Source organism: Nuphar pumila, chromosome 8, assembly GCF_984573655.1.
Source record: "Nuphar pumila chromosome 8, dmNupPumi1.hap1.1, whole genome shotgun sequence".
NCBI classification, from domain to species: Eukaryota; Viridiplantae; Streptophyta; class Magnoliopsida; order Nymphaeales; family Nymphaeaceae; genus Nuphar; species Nuphar pumila.
In genome coordinates, this window is record NC_143256.1 from 30090043 (window position 1) to 30094706 (window position 4664).

Sequence of the window (4664 nt, forward strand, 5' to 3'; positions counted from 1 at the left end):
CTATATATTCATGACTATGGTCACAAATATATCCTGATTTAATCTTCACTTTTAATTCTGATAAAAGAAGAAAATGCATTTTTAAAAATATGATGTTTTTCAAAAAGGACCTAAAGTATAGGTTGAATTTTATTCCATAAAAGATAAAAATCCTAAGTATTGTTCACATTTTGACTATGGCCATAAATGTGAATCATTTACTTAGGGTTATTAACCTCTTATTAGAATGGTGTATGTGCCATTTGTGTTTTCCCCATAGTGATTTTTGAAGAATAAAATAAAATGAAATTACGAGAACTACATGCTTACACATTCTATTCTAAACAAAAAAATAAAAATTCTCATTAATATGAAATTGTTACAATCTTAAATTGAAATTGAATATTGAAATTCCCTAATCTAGGAAAAGAAATCAAGGTCTTCAGTGTTTTCCTTGCAAATATGAATTAGCACAAGGCAACAAAAAACAAAATATAGAAAGAAATTGAAAATGCTATGTTAAAACTAACATGCATGTGATTATGCATATGCTTTAATGAAAATGCATATGCATATATGAAGATGCAATGCCTACACTAAATGAAGAAATGTATATGCATTTGCCTAAGTGCAATTCTTATGCTAAGGAGAAAATGCATATGAGAATGCATATGCAATGCTAAAGGAGAAATGCCTATGCATTTGCCTAAGGGCAATGCTTATGCCTAATGAGAAAATGCATATGCATTTGCCTAAGTGCAATGCCTATGCTAGTGAAGAATGCACATGCATTTGCCTAAGGGAAATGCCTATGCTAGTGAAGAATGCATACATATGTGCAAAAAGGAAAAATGCATTTGGCTTGCTAAATTGGGATTGCATATTCACATGCACAATAGGGATGCATATGCAATGCTTAAGAAGCTACAGTAGATTAGAGGATGCATATGAATGTATAAGAAGCTACAACAGATTAGGGAATGCATATGAATGCATAAGAAGCTACAATAGATTAGGGAATGCATATGAATGCATAAGAAGCTACAATAGATTAGGGAATGCATGTGAATGCATAAGAAGCTACAACAGATTAGGGAATGCATATGAATGCGACACAGGGTAATACAAGCAATGAAAGGGAATGGAATGGATGCGGATGCTTGTGCTTACCTGTGGATGAGTGACTAAAAGTGCTGGGTAATATGCAGACGGTGAATCTACAACAACTTTGTTAAGATATAAATTTGAAATAACATGCAAACCAGGTGTAGAATCCCGAGCAAGTGCCACATGTGGAAAGCAATGCAGTTTGCAGAGGCCTTGATTGAAGAAATGAAAGAGAGTAGTTTCATGAACTGCAATCGAAACATAAAACTAGCATTTCTTTCCCAGGACTGCCGCCTTTGATGCACAAAAATGTGTATGATGGCAGTGGCATAAAAGACTAATCAATACCAAAATGACTATTGACCCATTTGCAAGGAGGTAACAAATTACAGAAACAATGACAAAGCTAGTAGATGGTGGAAATGTCTGAGATGCAAATGCTGAAAGGAATGCAAAACCAAAATTGGCACAACAGCCAAGAAAGTGAACATCCTTGGAACTCTCATATTGGATTTGACAGTTGATAGAAGTGATGGCAGTGGGAAAATCAATTTCCCATACATGTGCTTGTTCAATCATAGCCAAAAACAAAACAACTATATAGAAACCAACCACCTATGAGCCATGTAAAAATCTATTTGCAGAGACTGGGGAGATACAAAAGCCCTAATTTTCTAAGAACAATGTGGGTCATCCATTGGCAACACAGCAGTTCCGTCAGACCCTTTAGGTGAATCCCACAGTGCAGGTGAGGTAAGCTATATATGCAGAATGTGGGAAGGTGCACAGTGGAAATGTATAGAGGATGCAATGCCATGCTTTGGAATCAAGCAATGGGTCCAGTAATGAGCCATCACGGACCCATATCTGAGCCTCCTGGTTCCAGCTATCTCAGGGTCTCAAAATTCAAAGTGTTAACAGTTAAGCATGGCTATAAGTGCTTGTCAATGTGACCTGTCTATGGTCTATCACTGTCATGATGTAATGTAACATGATTGGAATCTCACACCTCTTGTTATATTGCACAATGTCTCAGTTTATCTCATATAGTAGGAGCAAAATTTTGAAAGAAATTAGCCACTCTAGGAAGCTTGAGGTCTATCTTTATGATGCATACAAGCTCTACATAAGAACACAACAACACTTTGAACATGACCCGGTTTAAGAGCGGTTGTTTTCTAATGGTTGATGATTAGAAAATATACAAATACACCTAATTGCAGAAGTGGAAGTTTCTGAACATTTTTTTTTCTTATTTCATGCATTCCCAATCTTGAGTTTTCTTATATTAAAAAAAATAAAATAAAAGGATGTAACCTTCTGCTTTGGTATCATAGACGGTCTAGGTTGGGCTTGAATGATAGAACAACTCTTTAGTTTAGGTGTGATGAAATGAACAGGCAGTGAACTGCATTAACGGATGTGATAACTCAGGTGCAGGGTGAGTAATTCTCAGCAGATGGAATGACGATGTAGGTGGACTAATGCCGCGTTGAATGACAAATCAGAAGCTACTGTGCAGGAGATGATGTAACGCATTTGATGAAATGCAATAAAGAGGAATTGTAGCTATGCTAGGATGTTGAATGCGGATGCTATGTAATGTAGAGAAGAGGGGAATGTAATTCATGCAGAGGCTGCTGATGAGATGAAGTGCAATGACAACCCACAATCGGTGGCAAACAAAAATAAAGGGATGGTGTGACAGATACAGAAGCTGACGTGCAACACAAAATGAAAATGGTGATTAGTGTAGAAGATGTAAATTAAACCCAAAATACAGTTGATACAAAAATTAATGTGACCCAAAAAATGCAATACAGCATGGCAGCAAGACAAGGACAATAGTGATAAAGAAACACATTGGATATTCACTGCAAATTCGAATGTTATGATGCAAATGAAGCTACCATGCTGGATGCTGGACACTACTCAGATGATGAAGGAATGTTATGGTTGCAGGAGGCATGACGAACAAATGCAGTTATGTAGCGTAGCATAAACTAAATGAAACAGAGGAAGAGGTGATGATGCCAATGGATCAGGTGTTTAGGCGAAGAACATAAATCTTAAAATAATGATGTAGGGCTAATTGCGAGAACTAAGGATGCAGATGGACTAAAATACTAGTGTTTGTGGATGCAGGATGAGAATGATGCTGTTTGAAATGCACAACCGTGTAGGTGACGATGCTCCAACACAAGTGCTGGGGATTCCGATGATGATCATAAAAGAACCATGTATGATACACCCATATAATGCAGCAATACACAACAAATTCATCAACTGAAATATGCAGGTAAATAAAGAACAAAACTACGATGAGTACAAGAAAGAAACGCTAATATGTAATGAATAGAGTTTGCAAAGGATGAAATGTGATATATAAAATGAGTGAATAACAATGAATGCTATCAAATGCAGAGAATCACAATAAATGAATGAAAGAGATGTAGCAAAAAAAGATCAAGATCCTATTGCAAAATGCAAATCGATGCTGCTACAGGCAGATCGATGTTGCATATCGTGCTTCGATGGAGAAGAAACAGAAAATGATACTATGAAAATTCAAAAGAAAGAGAAAGAAGATGAAAGAAGTTGATTCATGGAAGAACAAAGAGGGAAAGGAGATGGTTCTTATCGTGACTTGGCAGAGGTTGAGAGAGAAGAGGTGACTCTTCTGTGTGCTACTGCTGGACTGATCGAGCCCCCTTTACCCACCGAGAAAAGAAAACCAGAAGAAAAGAAGAAAGGAGAGGGAGAAAGGGAGAAGAAGGAAGAAAAGAGGAAAAATTGGAAAGGGAGATAGAGGAACTCATTCTCTCCTCCCTTTTCCAGGTAATCCTCCAAAAGAGTCGTTGGCCTCTCCCTCTCCTTCGTAGGAGGTTATAAAGGAGATGGCCGTTACGCTTCTTTCAAAGATGGTCCCTTGTATTTTTAATTTTTTTCAAAAAGAGGGTTTGATTACAAGATTTTTCAAGAAGAGGGTAAAGCTATTTTCTGAAAAAAAAAATTCTTTTATGTTTTTGAAAAAAAAACCTAAAAATACGGGAGAGGGGATCCAAATGAAGTTTTTTTTTTAAAGAAGTTTTGTAAAATATTTTGCTTTGAAATTTAAAGATTTTTCAAAAAAAGGTTTTATGAAATAACCGGGTTGAAGTTTAAAAATTGAGTTTCAAAATGGATCTGGATCTGAGGTTTTGAGTGAAATATCGAGTTTTGATCTCAAATTGAGGAAACATGAGAGGAATGGATCCAAAATTAGATTAGATCTGGATAAAATATCTAAACCAATACAAAGAATTAATTTTTGGATTTTTAGATTTTGAATTAAAAATAGGAGAATCGGGCTCAGAATTGGATTTGGATATCTGATCTGGATCCGAGATTGGGTAAAAAATAGAACATTGGATTTCGGATCTTTAACAATAAAGTGAATCTAAGAATTAACTAGAAATTGACTCAATTGCTCAGAAGGTGGGGGCCAGGGGCAAAAAGGGAAATTTTAAAATTTTCAAAAATTTAGGGTGTTCTCAGATGCCCCTCTTTCCTGCTAAGCCGGTTGAAAGCCGAGCTTA